This window comes from Hylobates moloch, unplaced genomic scaffold (assembly GCF_009828535.3).
Source record: "Hylobates moloch isolate HMO894 unplaced genomic scaffold, HMol_V3 SCAFFOLD_6, whole genome shotgun sequence".
NCBI lineage: Eukaryota > Metazoa > Chordata > Mammalia > Primates > Hylobatidae > Hylobates > Hylobates moloch.
The window spans coordinates 84415876-84432504 of NW_026652281.1; the positions used below are offsets into that span (position 1 = coordinate 84415876).

General features: G+C 39.8%; 1 protein-coding gene across 4 annotated transcripts in view; it reads left to right on the forward strand.

The window, feature by feature from the left end:
* The window catches only part of NETO2 (neuropilin and tolloid like 2), a 70088-nt gene that overhangs the window by 37841 nt on the left and 15618 nt on the right, over positions 1 to 16629 (forward strand). The window lies entirely within an intron of this gene.

Genomic DNA, 16629 nt, shown 5'->3' on the forward strand with positions numbered 1-16629 from the left:
CACATTGTCAAGAGTACTAGCTAGCCAGTTTAGTAGAATGTCCATCAGAGTTCAGGTTTGTCTAATGTTTCTTAGGGATTCCATTGAGGCTGTGTATTTCTGTCAGGAATACCACAGAAACTATGTTGTGCCCTTCTAACTACATCATGTCATTGAAGCAGGGGTACATGGTATCATTTTGTCTTATTGCTGGTGATGTTAACTTTGATCACTTCATTAAGGTGCTGTCTGCCAGTTTCTTCACTAAAAAGTTGTTATTTTTTCCTTTCTAATTAATAAGTCTCTTTTGAGACCATGCCGATATCTTCTCACTCACTAATTTTAGCATCCATTGTTGGCTTCTGCCTGTAACAGTTACTACTGTAGGGTTTACCTAATCATGATTTTCCATTTCCATCATACCTTCTGTATACATTAATTAGCATTGTGCTGTGAGAAAAACCATCCCTTTTTCCTTACTTATTCAGTTATTAATAATTACATCAGTATGGGCTCATGGATATTTTATTTTATTCTATTGTTATAATATTAATAATAATATTATTATGACCAGGCATCGTGGCTCATGCCTGTAATCCCAGCATTTTGGGAGGCCGAGGCAGCAGATCACTTGAGGTCAAGAGTTCGAGACCAGCCTGGGCAACGTGGTGAAACCCCCGTCTCTACTAAAAATACAAAAATTAGCTGGGCATGGTGACAGGTGCCTATAGTCCCAGCTACTCAGGAGGCTGAGGTGGGAAAATCACCTGAGCCCAGGAGGTCAAGGCTGCAGTGAGCTAAGATCACACCACTGCACTCCAGCCTGGGTGACCAGAGTGAGACTGTCTCAAAAAAAAATTATTGTTTTTCTATGATACTAACATTATTTTGTTGCTCAAAGCCCGAGCTTCAGCCATTGGAAGCTCCTTCAGTTTGCCTCCTCTGTCCTCTCAACATACCAAATTAATAGTTTTTAAATTTTTTTTTTTACTTTATGGCAATGCTGGATGAACCAGGCTCAACTTGTGTTTTCCCTGACCCAACCCTGGACCAGCCGCATTTCCAAGGAGCCCTTTCTTCATCTTAAACAGCGAGAAACCTGACTAATTATCTGAAATGGATTAATTTGTTTAATCCTAATATACACAAAAAGTAACTTCACAATTGCTAATCCATATCCCTTTGAGAAATTTCCTAACAAAATACCTTATGTACAGTTCTTTTTGTGTTTAGCTTTACTGTCAAGATACTGTTTTCCAGTTACTCAGGCTAGTGGTTTATATTTCATTTTGTGCTCCCCCAACATCATGGTTTCTGTACATTCTTTTTATGTGGGGGTTCTGGGAACATAACTGTTGTTCCTAGAGAGCCCACATCCCAAGAGGGACACTTGGAAGTGTCCTTGCCTCCTTCATTCTCTGCCTTCCATTTCTTCCCTCTATCTGGATTTCTTTTTGCACAAATGAGCAGATACATGTGTATTTTCTTTTTTTTTTTTTTCTATTTATTTATTTTATTTTATTTTATTTTATTTTTAATTATACTTTAGGGTTTTAGGGTACATGTGCACAATGTGCAGGTTTGTTACATATGTATCCATGTGCCATGTTGATTTCCTGCACCCATTAACTCGTCATTTAGCATTAGGTGTATCTCCTAATGCTGTCCCTCCCCCCTCCCCCCACCCCACAACAGTCCCCGGAGTGTGATGTTCCCCTTCCTGTGTCCATGAGTTCTCATTGTTCAATTCCCACCTATGAGTGAGAACATGCGGTGTTTGGTTTTTTGTCCTTGCGATAGTTTACTGAGAATGATGGTTTCCAGTTTCATCCATGTCCCTACAAAGGACACGAACTCATCATTTTTTATGGCTGGATAGTATTCCATGGTGTATATGTGCCACATTTTCTTAATCCAGTCTATCGTTGTTGGACATTTGGGTTGGTTCCAAGTTTTTGCTATTGTGAATAGTGCCGCAATAAACATACATGTGCATGTGTCTTTATAGCAGCATGATTTATAGTCCTTTGGGTATATACCCAGTAATGGGATGGCTGGGTCAAATGGTATTTCTAGTTCGAGATCCCTGAGGAATCGCCACACTGACTTCCACAATGGTTGAACTAGTTTACAGTCCCACCAACAGTGTAAAAGTGTTCCTATTTCTCCACATCCTCTCCAGCACCTGTTGTTTCCTGATTTTTTAATGATGGCCATTCTAACTGGTGTGAGATGGTATCTCACTGTGGTTTTGATTTGCATTTCTCTGATGGCCAGTGATGATGAGCATTTCTTCATGTGTTTTTCGGCTGCATAAATGTCTTCTTTTGAGAAGTGTCTGTTCATGTCCTCTGCCCACTTTTTGATGGGGTTGTTTGTTTTTTTCTTGTAAATTTGTTTGAGTTCATTGTAGATTCTGGATATTAGCCCTTTGTCAGATGAGTAGGTTGCAAAAATTTTCTCCCATTCTGTAGGTTGCCTGTTCACTCTGATGGTAGTTTCTTTTGCTGTGCAGAAGCTCTTTAGTTTAATGAGATCCCATTTGTCAATTTTGGCTTTTGTTGCCATTGCTTTTGGTGTTTTAGACATGAAGTCCTTGCCCACGCCTATGTCCTGAATGGTATTGCCTAGCTTTTCTCGTAGGATTTTAATGGTTTTAGGTCTAACATATAAGTCTTTAATCCATCTTGAATTAATTTTTGTATAAGGTGTAAGGAAGGGATCCAGTTGCAGCTTTCTACATATGGCTAGCCAGTTTTCCCAGCACCATTTATTAAATAGGGAATCCTTTCCCCATTTCTTGTTTTTGTCAGGTTTGTCAAAGATCAGATAGTTGTAGCTATGCGGCATCATTTCTGACGGCTCTGTTCTGTTCCATTGATCTATGTCTCTGTTGTGGTACCAGTACCATGCTGTTTTGGTTACTGTAGCCTTGTAGTATAGTTTAAAGTCAGGTAGCGTGATGCCTCCAGCTTTGTTCTTTTGGCTTAGGATTGACTTGGCGATGCGGGCTCTTTTTTGGTTCCATATGAACTTTAAAGTAGTTTTTTCCAATTCTGTGAAGAAAGTCATTGGTAGCTTGATGGGGATGGCATTGAATCTATAAATTACCTTGGGCAGTATGGCCATTTTCACGATATTGATTCTTCCAACCCATGAGCATGGAATGTTCTTCCATTTGTTTGTATCCTCTTTTATTTCATTGAGCAGTGGTTTGTAGTTCTCCTTGAAGAGGTCCTTCACATGCCTTGTAAGTTGGATTCCTAGGTATTTTATTCTCTTTGAAGCAATTGTGAATGGGAGTTCGCTCATGATTTGGCTCTCTGTTTGTCTGTTATTGGTGTACAAGAATGCTTGTGATTTTTGTACATTAATTTTGTATCCTGAGACTTTGCTGAAGTTGCTAATCAGCTTAAGGAGATTTCGGGCTGAGACAATGGGGTTTTCTAGATATACAATCATGTCATCTGCAAACAGGGACAATTTGACTTCCTCTTTTCCTAATTGAATACCCTTTATTTCCTTCTCCTGCCTGATTGCTCTGGCCAGAACTTCCAGCACTATGTTGAAAAGGAGCGGTGAGAGAGGGCATCCCTGTCTTGTGCCAGTTTTCAGAGGGAATGCTTCCAGTTTTTGCCCATTCAGTATGATATTGGCTGTGGGTTTGTCATAGATAGCTCTTATTATTTTGAGATACGTCCCATCAATACCTAATTTATTGAGAGTTTTTAGCATGAAGAGATGTTGAATTTTGTCAAAGGCCTTTTCTGCATCTATTGAGATAATCATGTGGTTTTTGTCTTTGGTTCTGTTTATATGCTGGATTACATTTATTGATTTGCGTATGTTGAACCAGCCTTGCATCCCAGGGATGAAGCCCACTTGATCATGGTGGATAAGCTTTTTGATGTGCTGCTGGATTCGGTTTGCCAGTATTTTATTGAGGATTTTTGCATCAATGTTCATCAGGATATTGGTCTGAAATTCTCTTTTTTGGTTATGTCTCTGCCAGGTTTTGGTATCAGGATGATGCTGGCTTCATAAAATATGTTAGGGAGGATTCCCTCTTTTTCTATTGATTGGAATAGTTTCAGAAGGAATGGTACCAGTTCCTCCTTGTACCTCTGGTAGAATTCAGCTGTGAATCCATCAGGTCCTGGACTCTTTTTGGTTGGTAAGCTATTGATTATTGCCACAATTTCAGAACCTGTTATTGGTCTATTCAGAGATTCAACTTCTTCCTGGTTTAGTCTTGGGAGGGTGTATTTGTCGAGGAATTTATCCATTTCTTCTAGATTTTCTAGCTTATTTGCATATAGGTGTTTGTAGTATTCTCTGATGGTAGATTGTATTTCTGTGGGATCGGTGGTGATATCCCCTTTTTCATTTTTTATTGCATCTATTTGATTCTTCTCTCTTTTCTTATTAGTCTTGCTAGCGGTCCATCAATTTTGTTGATCTTTTCAAAAAACCAGCTCCTGGATTCATTAATTTTTTGAAAGGTTTTTTGTGTCTCTATTTCCTTCAGTTCTGCTCTGATTTTAGTTATTTCTAGCCTTCTGCTAGCTTTTGAATGTGTTTGCTCTTGCTTTTCTAGTTCTTTTAATTGTGATGTTAGGGTGTCAATTTTGGATCTTTCCTGCTTTCTCTTGTGGGCATTTAGTGCTATAAATTTCCCTCTACACACTGCTTTGAATGTGTCCCAGAGATTCTGGTATGTTGTGTCTTTGTTCTCGTTGGTTTCAAAGAACATCTTTATTTCTGCCTTCATTTCATTATGTACCCAATAGTCATTCAGGAGCAGGTTGTTCAGTTTCCATGTAGTTGAGCGGTTTTGAGTGAGTTTCTTAATCCTGAGTTCTAGTTTGATTGCACTGTGGTCTGAGAGACAGTTTGTTATAATTTCTGTTCTTTTACATTTGCTGAGGAGAGCTTTACTTCCAACTATGTGGTCAATTTTGGAATAGGTGTGGTGTGGTGCTGAAAAAAATGTATATTCTGTTGACTTGGGGTGGAGAGTTCTGTAGATGTCTATTAGGTCCACTTTATGTAGAGCTGAGTTCAATTCCTGGATATCCTTGTTAACTTTCTGTCTCGTTGATCTGTCTAATGCTGACAGTGGGGTGTTAAAATCTCCCATTATTATTGTGTGGGAGTTTAAGTCCCTTTGTAGGTCACTGAGGACTTGCTTTATGAATCTGGGTGCTCCTGTGTTGGGTGCATATATATTTAGGATAGTTAGCTCTTCTTGTTGAATTGATCCCTTTGCCATTATGTAATGGCCTTCTTTGTCTCTTTTGATCTTTGTTGGTTTAAAGTCTATTTTATCAGAGACTAGGATTGCAACCCCTGCCTTTTTTTGTTTTCCAGTTGCTTGATAGATCTTCCTCCATCCCTTTATTTTGAGTCTATGTGTGTCTCTGCACGTGAGATGGGTTTCCTGAATACAGCACACTGATGGGTCCTGACTCCTTATCCAGTTTGCCAGTCTGTGTCTTTTGATTGGAGCATTTAGCCCATTTACATTTAACGTTAATATTGTTATGTGTGAATCTGATCCTGTCATTATGATGTTAGTTGGTTATTTTGCTCGTTAGTTGCTATAGTTTCTTCCTAGCCTCGATGGTCTTTACAATTTGGCATGTTTTTGCAGTGGCTGGAACCGGTTGTTCCTTTCCATGTTTAGTGCTTCCTTCAGGAGCTCTTTTAGGGCAGGTCTGGTGGTGACAAAATCACTCAGCGTTTGCTTGTCTGTAAAGTATTTTATTTCTCCTTCACTTATGAAGCTTAGTTTGGCGGGATAGGAAATTCTGGGTTGAAAATTCTTTTCTTTAAGAATGTTGAATATCGGCCCCCACTCTCTTCTGGCTTGTAGAGTTTCTGCTGAGAGATCAGCTGTTAGTCTGATGGGCTTCCCTTTGTGGCTAACCCGACCTTTCTCTCTGGCTGCCCTTAACATTTTTTCCTTCATTTCAACTTTGGTGAATCTGACAATTATGTGTCTTGGAGTTGCCCTTCTCGAGGAGTATCTTTGTGGCGTTCTCTGTATTTCCTGAATCTGAATGCTGGCCTGCCTTGCTAGATTGGTGAAGTTCTCCTGGATAATATCTTGCAGAGTGTTTTCCAACTTGGTTCCATTCTCCCCATCATTTTCAGGTACACCAATCAGACGTAGGTTTGGTCTTTTCACATAGTCCCAAATTTCTTGGAGGCTTTGTTCATTTCTTTTTATTCTTTTTTCTCTAAACTTCCCTTCTCTCTTCATTTCATTCATTTCATCTTCCATCAGCGATACCCTTTCTTCCAGTTGATCGCATCTGCTACTGAGGCTTCTGCAATCTTCGCGTAGTTCTCGAAACTTGGCTTTCAGCTCCATCAGCTCCTTTAAGCCCTTCTCTCCATTGGTTATTCTAGTTATCCATCCTTCTAATTTTTTTTCAAAGTTTTTAACTTCTTTGCTGTTGTTTTGAATTTCCTCTCGTAGCTCAGAGTAGTTTGATCGTCTGAAGCCTTCTTCTCTCAACTCATCAAAGTCATCCTCCATCCAGCTTTGTTCCGTTGCTGGTGAGGAACTGCGTTCCTTTGGAGGAGGAGAGGTGCTCTGTTTTTTAGAGTTTCCAGTTTTTCTGCTCTGTTTTTTCCCCATCTTTGTGGTTTTATCTACTTTTTGTCTTTGATGATGGTGATGTACAGATTGGTTTTTGGTGTTGATGTCCTTTCTGTTTGTTAGTTTTCCTTCTACCAGACAGGACCCTCAGCTGCAGGTCTGTTGGAGTTTACTAGAGGTCCACTCCAGCCCCTGTTTGGCTGGGTGTCAGCAGCGGTGGCTGCAGAACAGCGGATTTTCGTGAGACCACAAATTCAGCTGTCTGATAGTTCCTCTGAAAGTTTTGTCTCAGAGGAGTACCCGGTTGAATGAGGTGTCAGTCTGACCCTACTCGGGGGGTGCCTCCCAGTTAGGCTGCTCAGGGGTGAGGGACCCACTTTAGGAGGCAGTCTGTCCGTTCTCAGATCTCCAGCTGCGTGCTGGGAGAACCACTACTCTCTTCAAAGCTGTCAGTCAGACAGGGACATTTAAGTCTGTGGAGGTTCTTGCTGAGTTTTTGTTTGTCTGTGCCCTGCCCCCAGAGGTGGAGCCTACAGAGGCAGGCAGGCCTCCTTGAGCTGTGGTGGGCTCCACCCAGTTCGAGCTTCCTGGCTGCTTTGTTTACCTAAGCAAGCCTGGGCAATGGCGGGCGCCCCTCCCCCAGCCTCGCTGCCGCCTTGCAGCTTGATCTCAGACTGCTGTGCTAGCAATCAGCGAGACTCCGTGGGCATAGGACCCTCCGAGCCAGGTGCGGGACACAATCTCCTAGTGTGCCGTTTTCCAGGCCCATTGGAAAAGCGCAGTATTAGGATGGGACTGACCCAATATTCCAGGTGCCGTCTGTTTCCCCTTTCTTTGACTAGGAAAGGGAACTCCCTGACCCCTTGCGCTTCCCGAGTGAGGCAATGCCTTGCCCTGCTTGGGCTCGCACACAGTGCGCTTCACCGACTGTCCTGCACCCGCTGTTAGGCACTCCCTAGTGAGATGAAACCAGTACCTCAAGCAGAAATGCAGAAATCACCCGTCTTCTGTGTCGCTGGGGCTGGGAGCTGGAGACCGGAGCTGTTCCTATTCGGCCATCTTGGCTCCACCAGCCAATACATGTGTATTTTCTTATGTGCCATTTTTTCTTACGTGAAGGACAGCATTATTCTTTTACACTTTATGTTTTTAACTTAAAAGTATATCCTGGTCAGGTGCAGTGGCTCACACTTGTAATCCCAGCACTTTGGGAGGTCAAGGTCAGCGATCACTTGAGATCAGGAGTTTGAGACCAGCCTGGGCAACGTGGCAAAACCCCATCTCTACTGAAAATACAAAAATTAGTGGGGCATGGTAACACGCACCTGTAATTCCATCTACTGGGGAGGGTGAGGCATGAAAATTGCTTGAAACCGGGAGGCGGAGGTTGCAGTGAGCTAAGATCAGGCCACTGCACTCTCCAGCCTGTGTGACAGAGTGAGACCCTGTCTCAAAAAAAAAAAAAAAAAAATTATATCCTGGAAACCATTCCATATCAATTCATAGAGCACATTTTTATTTTATAGTTGCATAGTAGAGCATTGTATATACCAACTTTATTTTATCTTCTACTTATGGTGGGCATATAGGTTATTCCCAGTATTTGCAGTTATAAACAAGCTACAGTGAATAATGTTATGTGTATGTCTTTTCGTATTGTTGGAGACATATCATCAGGATAAATTCCTAGAAGTGGGATTGTTTCGTTTAAAAAGTTGTGTAATTTGGTTAGATATTGCCAAAAACCCTTCCGGGAGGGTTGTAGCTTTTTTTTTCAACTGTGGCAAAATATACATGGCATAAAATTTACCTTCAGTCACTTTTAAATGTACAAATCAGTGGCATTAAGTACATGCACATTGTTGTGCAACCATCACCACTGTCTTTGGAGCATTTTTATCATCCCAAACTGAAACTCTATACCCATGAAACAGTTCCTTCCCATTTTTCTCTCTCCCTACCCTGGTAACCTCTATTCTACTTTCTGTCTCTATGAATTTCCATGTTCTAGGTAACTCATAGTAGAGTCATATAATATTTGTCTGTTTATGTCTGGCTTATTTCACTTAGCATAATGATTTCAAGGTTCATCCATGAAATCTTTTCATGGTTCATCCATGTGGTCATATGTATCAGAATTTTATTCTTTTTTAAGGCTAAATAATATTCCGTCAGTAAATGCCACATTTTCTTTATACATTCATTCATCTGTTGATGGATGTTTGATTGTTTCTACCTTTAGGCTATGATGAGTACTGCTGCTGTGTAGAATTGCTGGATCGTATGGGAAATCTGTGTTTAAGTTTTTGAGGAACGAGCAAACTTTTCCACAGTGGCTGCACCATTTTACACACCGACTGGCAGCACACAAAGGGTTCCAGTTTCTCCACATCTTCACCAATACCTGTTATTTTTCATATTTTTGGATAATAGCCATCCTAATATGTGTAAAGTAACACCTCATTGTGGTTTTGATTTGCCTAATGATTAGTAATGTTGAGCATTTTTCCATGGGCTTCTTGGCTATTCATACATCTTCTTTGCAGAAAGGTCTCTTCACATCCTTTGCCCGCTTTTGAATTTTTTAAGTTGTAGACGTTCTCTGTGTATTCTGGATATTAATCCCTTATTGTGTATGTGATTAGCAGACTTTTTTGCATTCTGTTTGTTGTCTTTTCACTCCCTTGATATAGTGTCCTTTCAGGTACAAAAGTTTTTAATTTTGATGAAGCCCAATTTAATGTGGTTTTTTTTGTTGTTGTTTTTGGTGTGATATCCAAGAAATCATTGCCAAAACCAATGTCATGAAGCTTTTCTCATATGTTTTCTTCTGAGAGTTTTATAGTTTTAGCTCTTGTAATACATTTAGGTCTTTGATGTATTTGGAGTTAATTTTTGTATATAGTGTAAGTTAAGGTTCCAACTTCATTCTTTTTCATGTGGATATCCAGCTTTCCCAGGATCATTTTTTGAAAACACTGTCCTTTCCTATTGAATGGTCTTGGCACCCCTGTCAAAAATCAATTAGATCTGGGCACAGTGGCATACACCTGTAATCCCAGCTATACAGGAGGCTGAGGCAGGAGGATTGCTTGAGTCCAGGAGTTTGAGACCAGCCTGGGCAGGAGTTCAAGACCAGCCTGGTCAACATAGCAAAACCCCATCTCTATTTTTCTTTAAAAAAGTAAAAAAAAAAAAAAACCGGGCACAGTGGCTCATGCCTGTTATCCGAGCACTTTGGGAGGCCAAGGTGGGTGGAACACCTGAGGTCAGGAGTTTGAGACCAGCCTGGCCAACATGACGAAACCCCATCTCTACTAAAAATACAAAATTTAGCCAGGCGTGGTGGCTCACACCTGTAATCCTAGCTTCTTGGGAGGCTGAAGCAGGACAATTGCTTGAACCTGGGAGGCAGAGGTCACAGTGAGCCAAGATCGTGCCACTGCACTCCAGCCTGGGCAACAGAGCTAGACTCTGTCAAAAAAAAAAAAAATTATGTGAAGATTTATTTCTGGCTTCTCAATTCCATTGGTCTATATGTCTGTTGTTATGCCAGTAGCAACTGTTTTGATTACTGTAGATTTGTAGTAAGTTTTGAAATCAGGAAGTATGAGTCCTCCAACTTTTTTCTTGTTTTTCAAAACTGGATTGGCTATTCATGGTTCATTCAGATTTCATGAGCTTTAGGATGACTTTTTCTGTTTCTGCAAAACACTGTTGGGATTTTGATAGGGATAATTTTAAAGCTATGGGTCACTTTGAGTAATATTGTCATCTTAACTGTATGAAGTCTTCCCATTCATGAACACAGGATGTATATTCCCATTGATTTTTCATCTGTAATTCATTCAGCAATGTTTTGTAGTTTTCAGCATACAAATGTTTTGCCCCCTTGGTTAAATTTATTCCTAATATTTTATTCTTTTTAATGCTATTATACTGGAATTATTTTCTTAATTTCCTTTTCTAATTGTTAATTGGCAGTGTTTAGAAATGCAACGGATTTGTGTATGTGGGTTTTGCATCCTGCAACTTTGTTGACTTAGTTTATTAGCTCTAACGGGGGTGTGGGTGGGTGGGTGGGTGTGATCTTTAGGGTTTTCTGCATATAAGATTGTGTTGTCTGTGAACAGAGAAAATCTCATATCTTCCTTTCCAATTTGGATACCTTTTATTTCCTTTTCTTGCCTAATTGCTCTAACCAGAACTTCCAGTATGTATTCAATAGAAGTGAAATTGAGTATCTGTCTTATTCTTGATCTTAATGGAGCTCTGTCCTTCACTACTGATTATGATGTTAGCTCTAGGTTTTTCATATATGGCCTTTGTCATGTGAAGGAAATTTTTTTCTATTCATAGTTAATTGAATGTTCTTATCATGAAAGGCTGTTGAATTTTGTCAAATGCTTTTTTAAAAATTCATTGAGCTGATCATGTAGTTTTTTTCCCTTACTGTAAATGTGATGTATTAAATTGGTGGACTTTTGTATATTGAACCACTCATGCATTCTGGGAATAAATCCCACTTTTCTTGGTGTATAATCATTTTATATGTTGCTGAATTCTGAAGTAGTAATTTTCTTGAGGATTTTTATATTAATATTCATAAGGGATACTGGTCTTTAGGTTTTTTTGTGTATCTTTTTCTAGCTTTGGTATCAGAGTAATTCTGGCCTCATAGAATGAGTAACTAGTTCTGGCCTCATAGAATGAGTAACTAGTGTTTGTTCTTCAACTTTTTCAAAGAGTTTGAGGATTCGTGTTAATTTTTTTTATTATTACGATACTTGAAGTTCTGGGATACATGTGCAGAACGTGCAGGTTTGTTACATAGGTATACACCTGCCATGCTGATTTGCTGCATCCATCAACCCATCATCTACATTTCTCCTAATACTATCCCTCCCCTAGGCCCCCATCCCCCAACAGGCCCCAGTGTGTGATGTTCCCTCCCCTCCCTGTGTCCACGTGTTCTTATAGTTCAGCTCCCACTTATGAGTGAGAACATGCAGTGTTTGGTTTTCTTTTCCTGTGTTAGTTTGCTGAGAATGATGGTTTCCAGCTTCATCCATGTCCATGCAAAGGACATGAACTTATCCTTTTTTATGGCTGCATAGTATTCCAGGGTATGTATGTGCCACATTTTCTTTATCCAGTCTATCATTGATGAGCATTTGGGTTGGTTCCAAGTCCTTGCTATTATGAATAGTGCTGCAGTAAACATACATGTGCATGTGCCTTTATAGCAGCATGATTTGTAATCCTTTGGATATATATCCAGTAATGAGATTGCTGGGTCAAATGGTATTTCTGGTTCTAGATCCTTGAGGAGTCTCCATACTCTTCTACAATGGTTGAACTAATTTACACTCCCACCAGCAGTATTATAAAAGAGCTCCTGTTTATCTACATCCTCTCCAGCATCTGTTGTTTTCTGGCTTTTTAGTGGTAGCCATTCTGACTGGCGTGAGATGGTAGCTCATTGTGGTTTTGATTTGCATTTCTCTAACGACCAGTAATGATGAGCTTTTTTTCATGTGTTTCTTGGCTGCGTAAATGTCTTCTTTTGAGAAGTGTATGTTCATATCCTTCACCCACTTTTTGATGGGGTTGGTTTTTTTTTCTTGTAAGTTTGTTTAAGTTCCTTATAGATTCTGGATATTAGCCCTTTGTCAGATGAATAGATTGCAAAAATTTTCTCTGATTCTGTAGGTTGCCTGTTCACTGTGATAATAGTTTCTTTTGCTGTGCAGAAGCTCTTTAGTTTAGTTAGATCCATTTGTCAATTTTGGCTTTTGTTGCCATTGCTTTTGGTGTTTTAGTCATGAAGTCTTTGCCCATGCCTATCTCCTGAATGGTATTGCCTAGGTTTTCTTCTAGGGTTTTTATGGCTTTAGATCTTATGTTTAAGTCTTTAGTCCATCTTGAGTTACTTTTTGTATAAGGTCCAGTTTCTGGAAGGGGTCCAGTTTCAGTTTTCTGCATATGGCTAGCCAGATTTCCCAATACCATTTATTAAATAGGAAATCCTTTCCCCATTGCTTGTTTTCATCAGATTTGTCAAAGATCAGATGGTTGTAGATAAGTGACGTTATTTCTGAGACCTCTGTTCTGTTCCATTGGTCTATATATCTGTTTTGATACCAGTACCTTGCTGTTTTGGTTACTGTAGCCTTGTAGTATAGTTTGAAGTAAGGAAGCATGATGCCTCCAGCTTTGTTCTTTTTGCTTAGGATTGTCTTGGCTATACAGGCTCCTTTTTGGTTCCATACGAAATTTAAACTAGTTTTTTCTAATTCTGTGAAGAAATTCAAATGGTAGCTTGATGAGGATAGCATTGAATCTATAAATTACTTTGGGCAGTATGGCCATTTTCACGATATTGATTCTTCCTATCCATGAGCATGGAATGTTTTTACATGTGTTTGTGTCCTCTCATTTCCTTGAGCAGTGGTTTGTAGTTCTCCTTGAAGTGGTCCTTCACATTCCTTGTAAGTTGTATTCCTAGGTATTTTATTCTCTTTGTAGCAATTGTGAATGGGAGTTCACTCATGATTTGGCTCTCTATTATTGGTGTATAGGAATGCTTGTGATTTTTGCACATTGATTTTGTATCCTGAGACTTTGCTGAAGTTGCTTATCAGCTTTAAGGAGATTTTGGGCTGAGACGATGGGGTTTTCTAAATATACAATCATGTCATCTGCAGAGACAATTTAACTTCCGGTCTTCCTGTTTGAATACCCTTTATTTCTTTATCTTGCCTAATTGCCCTGGCCAGAACCTCAAATACTGTGTTGAATAGGAGTGGTGAGAGAGGGCATCCTTGTCTTGTGCCAGTTTTCAAAGGGAATGCTTCCAGCTTTTGCCCATTCAGTATGATATTGGCTGTGGGTTTGTCATAAATCGCTCTAATTATTTTGAGATACGTTCCATCAATACCTGGTTTATTGAGAGTTTTTAACATGAAGGGGTGTTGAATTTTATAGAAGGCCTTTTCTGCGTCTATTGAGATAATACTGTGGTTTTTCTCATTGGGTCTGTTTATGTGATTTGCCTATGTTGAACCAGCCTTGCATCCGAGGGATGAAGCTGACTTGATTGTGGTAAATAAGCTTTTTGATGTGTTGCTGGATTTAGTTTGCCAGTATTTTATTGAGGATTTTCACATCAATGTTCATCAGGAATATTGGCCTGAAATTTTCTTTTATGTTGTGTCTCTGCCAGGTTTTGTTACCAGGATGATGCTGGCCTCATAAAGTGAGTTAGGGAGAAGTCCCTCTTTTCTGTTGTTTGGAATAATTTCAGAAGGAATGGTACCAGCTCCACTTTGTACCTCTGGTAGAATTCGGGTGTGAATCCATCTGGTCCTGGGCTTTTTTTGGTTGGTAGGCTATTAATTACTGCCTCAATTTCAGAACTTGTTATCGGTCTATTCAGGGATTCGACTTCCTCCTGGTTTAGTCTTGGGAGGGTGTATGTGTCCAGGAATTTATCCATTTCTTCTGTATTTTCTAGTTTATTTGCATAGAGGTGTTTATAGTATTCTCTCATGGTAATTTCTATTTCTGTGGGATCAGTGATGATATCTTCTTTATCATGTTTTATTGTGTCTATTTGATTCTTCTCTCTTTTCTTCTTTATTAGTCTGACTAGCAGTCTATCTATTTTGTTAATCTTTTCAAAAAACCAGCTCCTGGACTCATTGCTTTTGTTTTTTTGTGTCTCTGTCCCCTTCATTTCTGCTCTGATCTTAGTTATTTTGTCTTCTGCTAGCTTTTGAATTTGTTTGCTCTTGCTTCTCTAGTTCTTTTAATTGTGATGTTAGGGTGTCAATTTTAGATCTTTCCCACCTTCTCCTGTGGGCATTTAGTGCTATAAATTTCCCTCTAAACACTGCTTTAAGCTGTGTCCCAGAGATTCTGGTACGTTGTGTCTGTTCTCATTGGTTTCAAAGAACTTACTTATTTCTGCCTTAATTTCGTTATTTACCCCATAGTCATTCAGGAGCAGGTTGTTCAGTTTCCATGTAGTTGTGTGGTTTTGAATGAGTTTCTTAATCCTGAGTTCTAATTTGATTGCACTGTGGTCTGAGAGACTGTTAGGATTTCTGTTCTTTTGCATTTGCTAAGGAGTGTTTTACTTCCAATTATGCGGTCAATTTTAGAATAAGTGTGATGTAGTGCTGAGAAGAATGTATATTCTGTTGATATGGGTTGAAGAGTTCTGTAGATGTCTATTAGGTCTGCTTGGTCCAGAGCTCAGTTCAAGTCCTGAATATCTTGTTAATTTTCTGTCTCGTTATCTGTCTAATATTGACAATGGGTTGTTAAAGTCTTTCACTATTATTGTGTGGGAGTTTAAGTCTCTTTGTAGGTCTCTAAGAACTTGCTTTATGAATCTGGGTGCTCCTGTATTGGGTGCGTATATATATTTAGGATAGTTAGCTCTTGTTCTATTGATCCCTTTACCATTATGTAATGCCCTTCTTTGTCTTTTTTGATCTTTGTTAGTTTAAAGTCTGTTTTCTCAGAGACTAGGATTGCAACCTCTGCTTTTTTTTTCTTGCCATTTGCTTGGTAAATATTCCTCCATCTGTTTATTTTGAGCCTATGTATGTCTTTGCACATGAGATGGGTCTTGTCTCTATCCAGTTTGCCAGTCTGTGTCTTTTAATTGGGGGCATTTAGCCCATTTACATCTAAAGTTAATATTGTTATGTGTGAATTTGATCCTGTCATTATGATGGTAGCTGGTTATTTTGCCCATTAGTTGTTGCAGTTTCTTCATAGTGTCAATGGTCTTTAAAATTTGTATGTTTTTGCAGTAGCTGGTACCGGTTTTTCCTTTCCATATTTAGTGCTTCCTTCAGGAGCTCTTTTAAGGCGGGCCTGGTGGTGACAGAGTCTCTCAGCATTTGCTTGTCTGCAAAGGATTTTATTTCTCCTTCGCTTACGAAGCTTAGTTTGGCTGGATATGAAGTTCTGGGTTGAAAATTCTTTTAAAAATGTTGAGCCTGGGCACGGTGGCTCACACGCCTGTAATCCCAGCACTTTGGGAGGCCGAGGCAGGTGGATCACGAGGTCAGGAGTTCAAGACCAGCCTGGCCAAGATGGTGGAACCCCATCTCTACTAAAAATACAAAAATTAGCCAGGTGTGGTGGTGGGCGCCTGTAATCCCAGCTACTCGTGAGGCTGAGAGAATTGCTGGAACCCATTGAACCCAGGAGGCAGAGGTTGCAATGAGCTGAGGTTGTGACAGAGCGAGACTCCGTCATATACACAAAAAAAGAATGTTGAATATTGACCCCCACTCTCTTGTGGCTTGTAGGGTTTCTGCAGAGAGATCCACTGTTAGTCTGATGGGCTTCCCTTTGTGGGTAACCCGACCTTTCTCTCTGGCTGCCCTTAACATTTTTTCCTTCATTTCAACCTTGGTGAATCTGACGATTATGTGTCTTGGGGTTGCTCTTCTCAAGGAGTATCTTTGTGGTGGTCTCTGTATTTCCTGAATTTGAATGTTGGCCTGTCTTGCTAGGTTGGGGAAGTTCTCTTGGATAATATCCTGAAGAGTGTTTTCCAGCTTGGTTCCATTCTCCCTGTCACTTTCAGGTACACCAGTCAAACATAGGTTTGGTCTTTTCACATAGTCCCATATTTCTTGGAGACTTTGTTCATTCCTTTTTATTCTTTTTTCTCTAATTTTGTCTTCCCGCTTTATTTCATTAAACTGATCTTCATTCTCTGATATCCTTTCTTCCGCTTGATCCATTCAGCTATTGATACTTACATACGCTTCACGAAGTTCTCATGCTGTGTTTTTCAGCTCCATCAGGTCATTTATGTTCTTCTCTAAACTGGTTGTTCTAGTTAGCAATTCCTCTAACCTTTTTTCAAGGTTCTTAGCTTCCTTCCATTGGGTTAGAACATGCTCCTTTAGCTCGGAGAAGTTTGTTATTACCCACCTTCTGAAGCCTACTTCTGTCATTTCATCAAACTCATTCTCCATCCAGTTTTGTTCCCTTGCTGGCAAGGGGTTGTGATC